Source organism: Lathyrus oleraceus, chromosome 1 (genome assembly GCF_024323335.1).
Source record: "Lathyrus oleraceus cultivar Zhongwan6 chromosome 1, CAAS_Psat_ZW6_1.0, whole genome shotgun sequence".
Lineage (NCBI taxonomy): Eukaryota > Viridiplantae > Streptophyta > Magnoliopsida > Fabales > Fabaceae > Lathyrus > Lathyrus oleraceus.
In genome coordinates this window covers 194,625,552-194,641,342 of record NC_066579.1, presented here as the reverse complement: position 1 = coordinate 194,641,342, position 15,791 = coordinate 194,625,552, and the positions used below count along the sequence as shown (strand labels likewise).

General features: G+C 38.7%; 1 long non-coding RNA gene across 1 annotated transcript; it reads left to right on the top strand.

Annotated features, from left to right (window-relative positions):
- The first annotated feature begins 562 nt into the window (after positions 1-562).
- On the top strand, positions 563-2,897 carry LOC127127237 (uncharacterized). Its single transcript, XR_007805290.1, has 2 exons — positions 563-1,027; positions 1,852-2,897. It is a non-coding gene; the product is annotated as an uncharacterized LOC127127237 (long non-coding RNA).
- Positions 2,898-15,791: the final 12,894 nt, after the last annotated feature.

The following is a 15,791-nucleotide window of genomic DNA, read 5'->3' as shown; positions in this document are numbered from 1 at the left end:
GAACAACATTAAATTCTAATCAAAATATAACTAGAACCTAAAATGATTAAATCCTAAAAATGGTTTTAACCTAATATTGAAAATTGGCATAAATCCCACCTAATTTCTAATTAAAACTAAATTTAAGTTCTAATCAATATTAAAAATCTAATAGCTAATTAAACATAAATAACTCTAATTCTATCTAATTAATTCTAATATCTAAAAGAATCTCAATATCCTAATTAATCTCTAACATTGCTAATTAATTCTAAAATCTAATTCTAACATTCTAATTATAGCCTAATATCTAAATCTTTCTAAATCCTAATTGATTCTAAAATTCTAATATTTCTAATATTCTAAAATCTAGTCTAATTAACCTAATTAAATCCTAATTAAGCAAATATTCTAAGACCTAATTAGCATCTAAATCTCTAATTCTAATCTAATCAAACTAGAGTTCCTAATCATCCTAATTAACCTAATTCTTCTAGTTAACATCTACTTAATCATGAAAAACACGAGTTTAAATAAATAAATAATCATCAATAGGCCCTAATCAATGGATAATGGAGAGGTAAATGCCCATTGAATTGGAGGAGCATGTTGGAATTATTCAGGCCTTAAGCCCAAACCGAATGGGGCCCTGGTTCGGGTTAGGCCATGAGTTTAAGCAGCGAACTCAAACTTCAGAATGCGAATCCAATATGCCACTTCAGGAAGAAGCTCAACACGTGACCAAACCGCTTCGCCTTCGTCTTTAGATCTTCATCATCTTCGTAACGATTTCAAAAGTCTGATGAGTAAGCTCAGTAATCTCCACATTGAAACTTACAACCGGGATCTAAGTGCATATTCACCTCAAATTCGGCCATGGAGGAAGAGGCATCCCCACATCTATCACGTTCTCAACTCTTGGTTCACCTTCGGAGAGCTCCATTGGAATGAACACACGGTTGCAGGAAACCGTGCTGAATCGTATGCGCAAAGAAAGAAGTGAAATTAAAGCGGTTTGAGAAAACTAACTGAATCGCGACGTAGAGAGGTACTGAAATTCTTCTTCTTCCTTCGATTCTAATCTCTGCTTCTTCTTCTTCTCGATCTCCTTGCTACCGTTCTTTGTTGATGCTGCTTTGTTACGTGAGGAAAGAATGGGAAGATTGAGGTTGAAGCTCAACTGATTAGAGCTTCTGATGCTGAAGCTCTAATAGTTATGGTGATTCAGAGCGTATGGTGAGGTTTGAGAGGATACTGTAGAGAAGTTTTGTGTGAATTTGGAGAGGAAAAAAATCCCCTCTGAACGAGGGTGAAGGATGAATTATATTGAGAAGAGGTTTGGAATGGGGGAGCTTAAAGATTAGCTTCGGAGTTAGTTATTCTGATTAGGAATTAGGCTAGGGTGGGATGACTTGGATCATAGTTAGTTAGTGATAACTCATTGAGTTAAGTCTCTAACTCAGTTAGTTGGTGGCCAGTGAATCAGTTAGGTTAGTTCTGTTATGAGGTTCTGTTAGAGTGGATTCTGTTAGTAAAACTGTTTTTTGAGTTTTAGCTAATAGTGAAGTGGTTTTAAATTCTGTTATGGAAACGGTTGGGATTGTTGACAGTTGGATTCGTTGAGATGTAGTTGAAGGGTTAGGATTCAGTTGGGAATTCTGTTGGGATTTTGTTAGAGGTTGTTGGGTTCAGTTTTTTTGACAGTTGAGAATGTTATGGTTGTTATAAGTGAGTTGGAGAGGGTTTACTATGAGTGAACTGGAGTTATATCTGAAAATATTCTTTGTTAAGATAATAGACTTTTGTCATCTGATAGTAGCAGTAACTGTCAACTCCTTGCTAATTGGTTTCCTTTTGATTGATATTTAGCAGGGTTGTAAATAATTGTTGACGTGGGGATGAAGTGGATTGGGTTTTCGTGGCTTCCATCATGCTCACTTGGCCTAGGTTTGGCAGGCTCGAAGCAAATCTCGCCTTGCTGGTGCGGTATTCCTACGGGTGTCGGTTCATTTGATGACTTGTAAGGCTGTTTCGTGAGATGCTTCTTATGGCATGTTTGGTCTGATTACTAGTTATGTTAGTGAAGTTTAGCTCATCTATTATGCGTTGCCGGCTTGTGACATTTTCATTATACGTGAAGTTGTTATGGGACCTTTATAGTTTCGAATGTTCTGAACAGGATCAATTAGGACATGTTAAAATTAGAAAATCACAATATACAATGGTGCCATGTGGTAGCTTGAATCGGGACTGACGTAGGTTGTGTCTCAGATTTATTTGCTGCAAGTTAAATGGTGAGTTGTAATGCTGCCATAAAACATTATTCTTATGTTAACTGTCATGCCAGTGGTGCTATTTGCCATGGATGAAATGGTATACGGCTAGACTCTAATGAATTGTTACATAGTGATGCTTGGCGGTTGGTTGCTGTTAGCTCATATTTTCGACGCCCACCTTAAATTATCAAAATTGGAAAATACACACAACTGGTTTCGACCAAAAAGTAATATTCGATCAGCTGGAGGTTAATTGGCTTGGCTAGTTGGATAAAGATCAAACTCATAGCTGAAATTTCGGAGCAGTTCTTTAGAAAAGCGGTTAAAAAACGGTTTTCGATCAAAGATTCAAAATTTAAATAAAGGAGGGAATTTCACCTTCGTCAGAAATCGCAAGAGCACACGTGGAGCAGGATGAACATATGCGCGCATGCAGGGCGCCACGTGTATCAACGTGATTGAAGGACCATCAAAGCGGTTATTTCGATCATATAGGGTCTTAGTGTTAGAAAAGTGTGTGTCAAATTGTGTACAAAATCTGTAAATTTACGAAGTATTCGTGTGAAGAAGAATTGTAAAATGCAGAATGTACGTTGTCTACACCATTATTATTTATTTCATAGCAATATAAATTTGTCTTTATTTTCTTTCCAGAAATATACTTCCTTGCTCCTTCCTTTCAAACACTTTATTTTTACTTTGTCATTTGCAATTTTAAAATCCTTTCGTTCCTTTCCATACATTCAACGTTTACTTTACCGTCTCTAGATTCCGGTACTTGCAAACCTACTTTACCATTTTAAATCCTTTATAATTCCCGTCGTTTACTTCGTTTTCCTTTACTAGTTCTAAACGTCGCTTTAAGATCTTTTTCATTCAAGTCCCCTTTATCCTTAGTTTCCTTTCAAACTCTGATCTGACGTTTAGTCTTGATTTTTTATTACTACCACGTTTACAAAACACTTAGCACATGTCCTAGGATCAATCTGATCGATCATGCAAGCAACCAAATTTAGAAATTTGGAAGATCAACAGTTGTTTACCAATTTTCATGGTAAACAAATTTGCATGCCCAGTGGGACCAATGCTAACGTCATGTATCATGTAATATTTTGATTGCTAAGTTTTGTTTAGGAAAAGATTCGTCGTATGCTTTTAAGAAGTGGTAAAATAGCTATAAACGACGAACAACGAACAGGGAGAGAATCCCAGACGAGGATGGCGAATATGAATCCTCCAAACACTCAAAATTCTCAAAATCCATCAACTAAGAACATAACGCCTCCTTCTTCTGTGATAGGGGCAAACATGACCACAACGCATGCGTTCGAAGTGGTTCCGTCCATGGTGAAGCTGAGCAAAACCAAGCAAGTTGGGCGAAATTTCAAACCCATGACTTTTAAGCCAAGCATCTAAGGATCAAATGGAAAGTTGGTCAAGCAAACTGATGGCAAGAAACGCGGTCATGGAAAGTGGCAGAACTTCGAGGTTGAAAGAGGTTCGTCGCTGGCTTACCGCCAGGAACTTCGGTTCGATAAAAGGACTTCACATGTGTCCGAAAACTATAAAGGAAAGAATCCTATGATGAGATCTCAGCGGAGAAGAGAACAAAGAAGGCGAAAATCCAAAAGAAAACCTGGCGAGATGGACCAATATGAATCAAGTACCAAGGTGATGGTGACGAAAAAGGATGTCCCAAACTTCACCAAAAGCGATCCCAAGATTTCAAGTAAGACGGCCGGAGAAAATCAGGTGGCTGCCGAAGATGAATTATTAACTGACAACTTCGACTCTGGTTCAGAGGATTCCTTAGACATTTTAGTCGGAGTAGTATCCGTAATGCCCAGAGAATTCAATTGGATCACTGAAGTCGACGACAATGACAGTATCACCGAGAATGAAATGGCCGATCACAAGCCGGTCTATTACTATGTCATGAACAATGGTTGTGTGGAGGAGCAAAATGCTTTTCTCGAAAGACCCAGTGAAACCATGAAGAGCTACTTGAAACCCCTCCTTATTACTGGAAAAGTCGAAAACATCCCAGTTAATAAAATATTGGTAGATTGTGGAGCGACTGTGAACTTGATGCCCGATCGCATGTTGGCAAAAATTGGCAAATATGATACTGATGCCAAACCTCATAATATGGTGTTAACCAATTATGAAGGCAAAGTAGGTTCCACCCTGGGGGCTATCCAAGTCGAATTGATTGTGGGGACGGTCACTAGGTCCACAATGTTCATGATTGTGGAAACAAAGGTAAACTACAATCTGTTACTGTGAAGAGAATGGATCCATGGAGTTGGAGCCGTCCCATCTTCGATGCACCAGAGGATTATAATTTGGCGCCCAGATGGCATCTTCGAAAATATAGAGGCGGACCATGGGTACTTTAAAACCCCTATCTATCATGTTGACCGACTCCAATTTGATAAGCACTTAGCCACTATAGCTCCTTGTGATTCTGCTGAGTTTGCGTTTACCCCTGACGACAACACCTATTGTTCCTTATCACTACACCCTCGCTATGGTTTTCACTGGGACAGAGAGGTAGTAGGTGAAGACAACTTCATATATTTAGGGGTATCTGGAATTGACCCCACAGGACGGGGAAGTGAATTCAGTGATGATGACTGAGTTTGCAGCTTTAAAGAGGATTTCGGCTTACATAGCCGAAAGCAAGCAACAATTGGCCTTAGAGGCCGAAGTAAAAAATATGGCTGTCGAAGCCAGTGAAGTTTCTCCATTGATAGGTCCCGGGAAAGACTTTAACCCAAGGCCACCTGACGAAGGTCAAGACAAAGAGCAAGACCAGAGGCTTGATGCGACCTACGATGATGAGCCTTTGGGTTTCGAGAAGAATCCGCTAGCACCAAACATTAAGATGCTGACTCAGGATCCCCTCGAAGAAGTAAATTTGGGAGAAAGGGTACTAAAAAGGCCAACTTACATCAGCACCAACCTTCATCCTCAACTCAAGATCGAAGTGGTCCAGTTGCTGAAAGAGTTTAAAGACTATTTCGCATGGGACTATGACGGAATGCTTGGTTTAAGCAGGGAGCTAGTCGAATTGAAACTGCCGATCAAACTTGGAAAAAAGCCGGTGAAGCAGAATCCAAGGCGATTTTCTCCAGCAATACTGTCGAAGATCAAGGAGGAGGTTGAAAGGCTCCTCTGTTGTAATTTCATTCGAACGACCAGGTATGTCGAATTGTTAGCTAACATTGTGCCAGTTGTAAAGAAGAATGGTACTTTAAGGGTTTACATCGATTTTAGAGATTTTAATACTGCAATCCCAAAAGATGAATATTCGATGCCAGTGGCGGAAATGTTGGCCGATTCTGCCGCAGGCTATGAATATCGAAGCATGCTTGACGGTTATTCTGGGTATAATCAAATATTCATTGCTGAAGAGGATGTCCCAAAAATGGCATTTCGTTGCCCCGGAGCCTTAGGCACCTACGAATGGGTAGTGATGCCTTTCAGTTTGAAAATTGCTGGGGAGACCTACCAAAGAGCGATGAATTTGATCTTCCATGATTTCATAGAAAATTTTATGCAAATATATATAGACGATATTGTTGTTAAGTCTATTTAAGGGAAAATTCATATAGACCACCTTCGAATATCTTTCGAGAGAATGAGAAAATATGGTCTAAAAATGAACCCTCTAAAATGTGCTTTTTGTGTGCAGGCTGGGGATTTTCTAGGTTTTCTGGTCCATAAAAAGGGATCGAAATAAACTAGAATAAGACCAAAGCCATCATGGAAGCGAAAGCGCCATCAACGAAGAAAGGTTTGCAGTCGCTGCTGGGCAAGATTAATTTCTTAAGGAGATTCATCTCCAACCTTAGTGGGAAGACGCAATCATTTTCGCCTTTGCTTCGAATCGACAAGGAGGTGTTAGAATGGGGGCAAGCTCAGCAAGAAGCGTTCAATAAGATTAAAGCGTACTTGAGCCACCCACCAATCTTAGCACCACCTTGCAGAAATAAAAGTATGATGTTACAAATATCTGCATCTGACACAACCCTAGGGAGCATGTTAGCACAGGAGGATGACAATGGTGTCGAAAGAGCCATTTACTACCTCAGTAGGGTTTTAAACGATGTAGAAATTAGGTATAGCATGATGGAAAATTTATTTTTATGCTTATATTTCTCCTGTACAAAATTGAAGCATTATATCAAACCTGTTGACGTGTATGTTGTTGGTGTAAGCCCTAGAGGCCAATACTTCTGGTACTTGTATCGAATTATTTATTAATAATAAAAGGCTTTTTCTTTATTATGTTTGTCTAATAAAGTCCCTAGAATAGATAGTCCTTTTAATGTATCAAGTGTGACTTGATCATGAGATCACATTAAACATAAGGACACTATTCTTAAAGTATTCATAGTCGAGCTTTATTGTGAAGTGGGATAACATTAAAGCATTAAGACTATTATGTATATAGACTGATGATCACATCTCATGGGTCATGGATAAGGAGTTATCAAGTCTTAAACATAGGTATGAATATTAAGAGTAATATTTATACTAGATTGACCCACTATGAGAATACTATATAGAATGTTATGCAAAGTGTCATAAGTTATTCTCATGGTGATAATGGTGTATACCACCCTTCGACCTGAAACCACTATGGACCCTAGATGTAGAGTCGAGTGCCGCATTACTGATCAAACATTGTCCGTAACTAGATGACCATAAAGACAGTTGATGGGTACTTCACGAAGCATGCTAAGGGACATGAGTGACCTAGATGGAATTTGCCCATCCTGCGTAACAGGATAAATGTCTATGGGCCCAATATTGAACCGGACACGGATGACACATTCTATGCCTTGTGTTCAATATATACATGAGGGCAAAAGGGTAATTGTATACATAAGTATTATCACAAAAGGATTTGTCAGATCACATGACATTTTCGTATCTTGGGTAGCAGTGATGTGTTGCTAGATATCGCTCACTGTTTATTATGTTAAATACGTGGTTTAATATAATTGCCAATGCCGTGAAAACCTATAGGGTCACACACAAAAGGATGAATTGATGAGAGATAAGTAACTAAGGAATACCGTAATGTACGATGTACTTAAGTGAATTGTAGAACATCGTAAGGTACGGTGTACTTAAGTAGAATACGAAATATGGTAAGGTACAATATAGACATGAGGGCAAAAGGGTAATTGTATACATAAGTATTATCACAAAAGGATTTGTCAGATCACATGACATTTTCGTATCTTGGGTAGCAGTGATGTGTTGCTAGATATCGCTCACTGTTTATTATGTTAAATATGTGGTTTAATATAATTACCAATGCCGTGAAAACCTATAGGGTCACACACAAAAGGATGGATTGATGAGAGATAAGTAACTAAGGAATACCGTAATGTACGATGCACTTAAGTGAATTGTAGAACATCGTAAGGTACGGTGTACTTAAGTAGAATACGGAATATGGTAAGGTACCACGCGCTTAAGTGATTTTGGCATATTATAAGATACGGGCCACATACACTTGAGTGGGCTTTTTAGCTTGCATCCCACACAAGTGGTTCTATAAATAGAACCCTTGTGTAGAAGCATTTGTGCAGTTGCAATTTTGTTTCTCTCTCTCTCTCTCTCTCTCTCTCTCTCTCACTCAAAGCCTTCATTCGTAGCAGCTAGCACTGAGATTGAAGGAATCCGTTCGTGTGGACTGAGTAGAGGCGTTATCATCGTTCAACGTTCGTGATCGCTCCGTAGATCTGCATCAAAGGTTACAATTGCCACAAGAGGTAACGATTATATCACTGATCATGCCCATTCGTAAGGATCATTAAAGGAGAAATTTTAAATTCCATTGCATTTTGGATCGCTCTTCTCCTTCATATGTTTCATGTCATTATGATATTATTAAACATATGTTATCCAAACCAATTTTGCATTGTCGAATTGGGAAATGGGCATTAGCATTAACTGAGTTTTCTTTAACATACATGCCATTAAAAGCTGTGAAAGGACAAGTGGTAGCAGACTTCATAGTCGACCACTCTATTGACGCCAACACATTGAACTACGTTGAATTAGGGTCGTGGAAGTTGTACTTCGACGGATCTAGTCATAAAAATGGCACATGTGTTGGGATCGTAATTATTTCTCCTAATAAAATTCCAACAAAATTCCAGTACAAAGTAGAAGGGACTTGTTCAAATAACGAGGCTGAATACGAAGCCCTCACAGCAGGACTTGAAATGTTGTTGGAATTGGGGGCAACTCGAGTTGAGATAATGGGGGACTCGGAGTTAGTCATAAAACAGATCACGAAAGAATATAGTTGTGTTAAGGAGAATTTGATCATGTATTTCATAATCGCCAGTTGATTGTTAAAAAAGTTCGAAATGGTTTATATTCGACATATACCACGAATAGAAAACATGATAGCTAATGATTTAGCTCAAATTGCATCCGGGTACAAAATTTTGAAGGAAAAGTTGCACAAAGTCATAGAAGTCAGGGGAAGGGTGGTGGCAACCAGATTAATTCCTTCAGATTTAGAAAAGACTAAGCTAGGATGTGCTGATGAAGGAAGTTTCAAAATATTGGCAATAGACAGTTTGATGGATGGAGACTGGAGAAAGCCAATAGTAGTATACCTGCAGAATCCCACAATATCTACTGATCGAAAAACTAGGTATCGAGCATTAAGTTACGTTCTTTTGGGTTCAGAACTGTGTAAGAAATGTCCTGAAGGAATTTTGCTGAAATGCCTTAGTGAGTCAGAGGCATACTTTGCCCTTTCGAGTGTGCATAGTGGAGCGTGTGGGGCACACCAAGTCGGTCATAAGATGAAATAACTCTTATTCCGGTAAGGGGTGTATTGGCCTACCATGTTGAAAGACTGTGTTGTATTCACGAAGGGTTGCCAAGAGTGTCAGGTGCATACAGGTATATAACATGTCCCTGCAAGTGAATTACATTCTATCATTAAACCTTGGCCATTTAGAGGTTGGGCTTTAGACTTGATTGGAGAGATTCAACCTCCATCATATAAAAGTCAAAAATATATATTGGTAGGAGTCGATTATTTTACAAAGTGGATTGAATCCATACCCTTACCAAATGTGAACCAAGAGGATGTGATCGAATTTATCCAAAAACATATTATCTATAGGTTTGGAATTCCAGAGACAATCACAACAAATCAAGGATCAGTATTTACTGGCCGGAAAATGAAGGAATTCGCCAAAGAAATGAGTTTCAAATTATTAACGACAACACCCTATTATGCTCAGGCCAATGTACAAGTTGAGGCTGCCAATAAGGTGATCATCAGTTTGATTAAAAAGCATGTAGGGAAGAAGCCTAAGAGTTGGCACAAAACTCTGGACCAGATTTTGTGGGCATATCGTACGTCCCCTAAAGAGGCTACTAAGTCGACCCCCTTTTGCCTAACTTTTGGCCATGATGTTGTTTTGCCAGTAGAAATTCACTTACGATCCCTAAGGATTCAAAGGCAACATGAACTCCCAACGCAATCATATTGGAGCATGATGTTGGATGAATTGGTTGATCTAGATGAGGAAAGGTTAAATGCTTTAGAATTACTAAGGCAACAAAAGAAGAGGATAGAAGTCTCCTATAATAAGAAAGTGAAAGTTAAAAGTTTTGCACCCGAGGATATGGTTTGGAAAGTGACCCTTCCAATGGATCGAAAAGATAGAGCCTTGGGGAAATGGTCCCTAAAATGGGAAGGCCCTTTCCAAATTTTACAGATTTTCTCTTATGGCGTCTATGAAATCGAAGAGCTTAGTGAAGATAAAAGGATTCTAAGAGTAAACGGGAAATATTTGGAAAAATATAAACCGACAATCCAAGAAGTAAAAATAAGAGATGAATAATCACATAAATGAAGCAAAACCAAAATGGTAAGAGTGACAAAATGGTGATATTGAAGTCATAGGGCCAAAAGACCAATATTCATTACAAAGAGAAATTCCGTTACATTGCCAAGTGAATAAAAATAGCACTAAAAAGGAAGGTTAGCCTTAATCTGAAGATACTTGACTTTAAGGAGCTCCAGCCGTTTTTCGCACATTGATCTCTTTGATCGCAGGAGTTTGACGTCCGACTCAAGTTGTCGAGATTTTTCGACAAATTCCATGCCAAATGATAGCTCTGAGCCATCGAAGCTTGGTCAAACTCCAATAGTTGATGTTTGTCTTTTTCGGCATCAAAGATCTTTGCCTGAAGTTCTGCTATTTGTTGTCTCCAAGAAGCGATGTTGCGATCGTGAGCGTCAACCTTTTCCTTAATCTTCTGTTTGGTCTGTTCCAACTGCATTGCCTTATTGGTGGATTCAGTAGCACCATCACAGGCTATTCCCTCAGAACCAGACTTTTTCTCTATTTCCCTTCTAAGTTGAGGCAGCAACTTATGATCTGCAACAGCTTGGTCGATCATGGCTCATATCTCCAAAATAATGTTTTCCACTTCGGGGGAAGCCTCTAGCAGGTCAACTTGGCTGAGGAGAGCTTTTAGAGTCAAAGGGGCAGAAGGATCAGCCAGTAGCAACACAAACAAGTCACCCTTGAAGACTTTGTCTTTGATCTTAGAAAGGACTTCACCGGCAGGGGTGCTCGAAGGTTGATCTTTAGACACTGAAGTATTATGTCTTTGGTAAGAAGAACTCTCCCTGCAATTTAGCATAACCTTTAAATACTCAAGTGGCTGACTTTGCTTCAAGATAGCCAATTTTTCTGCAGAAAGGGCCCCAATATTACTCGACAAAACTCCAACCGTTGAGTTGTCAGCCATAATAGGGGTTTGAGTTCGAGCATGTTCTTCGCTTGCACTAGCCTTTACTTATTTTTGGCCTTCAACATTATCAGGGTTAGTGGAAAGATTTCCTTCATCCGCTTCCTCTACAACCATGTCTTTGACGCCCCATCCTTCTCCCCGGGGATCATTTGTTCCTTCAGCTGTATGTAAATAAGCCCCAAGGGTTTCCTCATCTTCAACAAACTCATCCTCAGTCATAGGATCTGGATCACCTTTGACCCCATCTTCTTCGCTCGAATCGGTTTCATGACCAGAGTCACTGGTATGAGAATGTTTACTAGCAGTTTTTGGTGGCGAAGCGTCGAGGTCACCAGGTGGAGGTTGATTAATATCACTTATAGACCCCTTTTCAGAGGATGGTCGATAAGTAGGTTCGACAGTGCTGTTCAAAACATCAGGCGCAGAGACATGCATGGAGGAAGTCGTTTTCTTGGGTAGAATTACAATGCTCACACCACCCTAAATGGCTAAAAGATGCAAACAAGTTAAATAAAGTAAGGAGAAGTGTGTTATACCTTATCACCTTCGACCCCAGGGATGGAATTATTGCTCTCACTTTGGGCCGCTGCTACTTTTGCCATTTCCTCAGGAGTAGGTTCTTGGATAATAAGTGCAGCGGGCCTTTTCCTTGGAAGTTTGATTGGTGGTTGGTCCGAAACATCGGTGGCCTTCAGCTGTGACTTCCTTTTCCTAGAAGTGAGGTCGAGAACAGGCGACAGGTCATCTTCGTCAGATTCTACGATGATGGGGGCAACGACAGGTTTTTGGATTCTTAGGGGACTCACCAAAGGTTTTCGAACAACCTGAGCCAAGAGTGAAATATTATATCATCAATGTATAACACAGACAAAAGAACAAGGAAAAAGGGTACCTTTATAGGCTTGCTGCTTCCTTCGGCCTTCGACTCGGTGGGTCTTTTGCTGGTGTGTTTCTTGGGAGGGATCTTGATAGCTAAACAAGAACAATATAAAACGATCAGTGTTAGCTAAAAGCAAATAGCCTGTCAAAGGGAATATACTTCGAGGGAAGCCCCTTGTGTCACGCCTTCATATATGCCCGATTCGATTCGGACATCTTCGATCCCTATATGAAGATGCCCCTTGAAACTGCCTAAAGTATGCTTAGCCGCAACCACCCGCTGAGCCTTTTTCTGAGATTGTTGTCGGAGTATTTTAATAGAGTCTCCACAAATGAACCAATCTGGAAATAGGGGGGTAAGAGCCACTCCGAAGTCAGCATTTGGTAGTGGAGGAAACTTTGGGGAAAATAGTTCAAGAGCCATTTCATAGTGTTTCTCGTAAGGAACGTCTGAGAGAATATTTAAGGTTTCTATTTTCTTTGAAAATTTCTCTTTGAGCGTAACAGCTGCTTCGCAGATGGTTCGACTAAGATCATCAGGTCGATAGGCAGTTTCAAAGTAGTTTTGAAAAGCTTGAATTTCTTTTATAAGAGTATAAGTACCTTTCCTGGTCTTTTCCTGCACAAGAAGAAAAACTTTGTCAAACAGTTGAATAAAGGAAGTGACATCACAAAATTCCTCGACATAATACTGTAAGACCCCAATTTTGACCCTAAGATCCCTCATGCTATCTCATTATATGCATTAAGCATTGGGATCATACCTTGACATCCACCTTACCCCTCACTCAAATGGTTTGCATTGGGAGAGATCACCAAGCACCATGTGATTGTATCATACTTTGTATTTTATCATCTTTACTAACCAAAATACCAAAGATATGTCTTTGCATATGTCTACTTCTTTTCTAGGTAAGGCACATGATCACCTTTGATCCATCAAGCTCATATGTAGGGTTTAAGACCCTCATGACTAAGATCTCAATCAATAATTAGTCTACAATGGTTTTAGACATCATATCCCTATGATCTTTACATGTTATTTTGGTCAAGAAAGCATCAAGAGTTTGGAATTGGTTTGCCTTGGAAACCCTAGTTCATCTGGGTATCTTGTGTAACTTCTTCACCAAGCTTCTTCAACATTTGATCAAATAATTTAAGGGATACTTCAAATTTAATCATATTATGCATATATGATCTCCCATGAGTCCCAAAAGTCAAGAGAATGGCAAGTTAGCAAGTTGGTTCATGGTGGTTGACCAGAGGATTTCATCTGATCAAAACTGGGGTCCCCTAGACTCTATCTCCTACAATGTTTATCATATGAAAATTGTTCCAAGAGCCGAGTTACTCTAAATAACATTACAAACAACTTTAATGTTGAGGTCTAGATCTAGTTTTTCTCGGAAATTAATTTTTTATGGTGAAAGATTATAGGTCATTTTGTCTAAACCCTAATTTGGAGGTCAACTTCCTAAGGCCATAACTTGCTCAATTTTTATGAGATGAAAGATTTCCAAGTTTCAAAATCAAATTCAAGGAGCCTAATTCAACTTTTATGTTTGGAGGAGGAGCTAATACAACTTTTATGAGCATGTGATATGAGGATACTTTATAGGTCATTTTGCACCAATACCATTGAACAAGTGATTTTCCTCAACTTCAAAAATGCATAACTGATTCACTTTAAATCGAAATGAGGTCAAACTTTTGACCATTTTTGAGGTCTTTTAAAGAGATACAACCTTGATGAAGACGCTTTTCTCATTTGAAGCCCACACAAAAAGTTAGCCAAGGTGGAGTAAGTGAACATATGGCTTGACACTTAGGATTTTTTTTGATATGTTAAAATTTCCAAACTTCCACCTCAAAATTCACCATGATACAAGTTTCAAATGGAAACATGTTCAACATAAGAGTTGTTCCTCTTTATCTAACATTTCCAAAAAGTATAAGTTCATCCATTTTGGATAAGATTTGGATGGTCCACTCATGGCTTGAACGTGGCATCATCATTTGGCAAAATGAAAACTTCAAACAGCTGTACACATTTTCTTTGCATTCCAAGTTGATTTCAGACTCATTCACACTTGATTATGGACCTAAAGGAGTGAATTCATGGGCCTGTACACACCCATGCAAGCATGCATCATCCATTGCCAAATTTGGAAGTTCAATTTGAAGGTGTAAATAATATGTGATTCAGCTATAAATAGAGGCCTCTAGGTTCAGAATTAGGGATCCCTTCGCGCCAGCTTTGCTCCAAGATCCCAAACCCTGCCATTTGGGAGGATAATCCTGAGAATTTTCTTTGAAAATTGAGTTTGAATCTCACTATTTTGAGATTCGAAACTCCAGGGATCCATAGCCTTTGGTTGATTCTAGTCTACTTCTGCAAGCTTCCTGAGTAAGATCAAGCAAGAATCAAAGCAAGAGCAATCAAATTCTGAACTGCAATGAAGGTATTTTCCAGAATTTTTCATCTCTTCGATTTTCACTCAATTCTCCATAATTCTCTTGATTCCTTGGTTGTCTGAAGTCCTACCAATGTAGGCTAGAAGATTGAGTTGCTTTGAGGTCAAATCGAAGCAACTCAGATCATACACCTCAAATTTCAATTCCATGTATCTTTCAATATACTTGGAGTTAGGATAAATTGAGGTCATATTCGTGCTCAATACCATTTTTACTTCAAAATCATGTCCTTCTTTTTTATTTTAGTGATGGTTATGATTGGACCAGTCCGGCGAGGCTCGTCTGAGAAGGTGACTGGAGGTTCGCTCAGGTGGTGAGTTGGCAAGGTCCAGAGCCACATGATCTATTCAAATTGTTTTAATCACGAGCGTTGGTTTTGATTACCACTCTTGTGGCGCGCTGACTCAACTCCATCATGGAACGCGCGTTTGTGGCCACTTGATCTGCCACCCCAATTAATGAGGGAGATCAAGTGGTCCACGTTTTTTCTGATTATTTGATTTTCATTTTATTTGTGGTATTTCCATTAATTCATATTAATTTTAATATTGATCCAAAAAATACGGGAGTTTCACCAAATTTTTTAAAATAAATTCCTCTTTCATTTTCTGAATTAAAATTATTTTTTGGGATCATTATTGATATTTTTCATGATTTAATTGATTTTCTGAATATTTTTAATTGTTTAAAAATAGTTTTAAGTTTCCAAAAATGAAGAAATTTTTTCTCCAAGGTCCTTTGACCTTGTTTGACTTTGGATAAATCTCATGGCCATTTCTTTGGTGTTTTGATGAGGTTTTTGGAAATTGACCAAACATAATTTAATTTAATGCATATTTTAATTATTTTTAATTGATTAATTGCCAAATAAATTGTGTAGAGCCATTTTAATTGATTTGTGGAGTTTGACCTGTGTTGTTTAAGCCTTGGTCAAGGTTGATTTGAATTTGTTAGGTTAAGATCATTGGATTTAGGGGATTGGTGAAATGTACACTTCATCTCCCAAAATGAATGAATGATCTTAATTTGGTAAAAGTCCTCCTTTGCCAAATTTGTGTTGATTCCATTCCCCCCCTTTTCATCTCACTCTCATTCTTATTTCATTCATGTCATGGACCTATGATATCTCAATATCCTAAGGCTAGTTGATTGCAAAAATCAACATGAGTATGGATGAGATTAGGTCCACTCTTTTGCATATTCTTTTTGTGCGTGGTATATCTCATGAGCATATTCCATCATACTATGTCTCTAACATGCATTAACACAAAAATTCTATTACCCGACCTCAAATAGTTGTGACTTCTACATAAGTCCAATTACGATTGATTAACATAGCGCTAAATTTGTGACACAAAAAAGCATAGC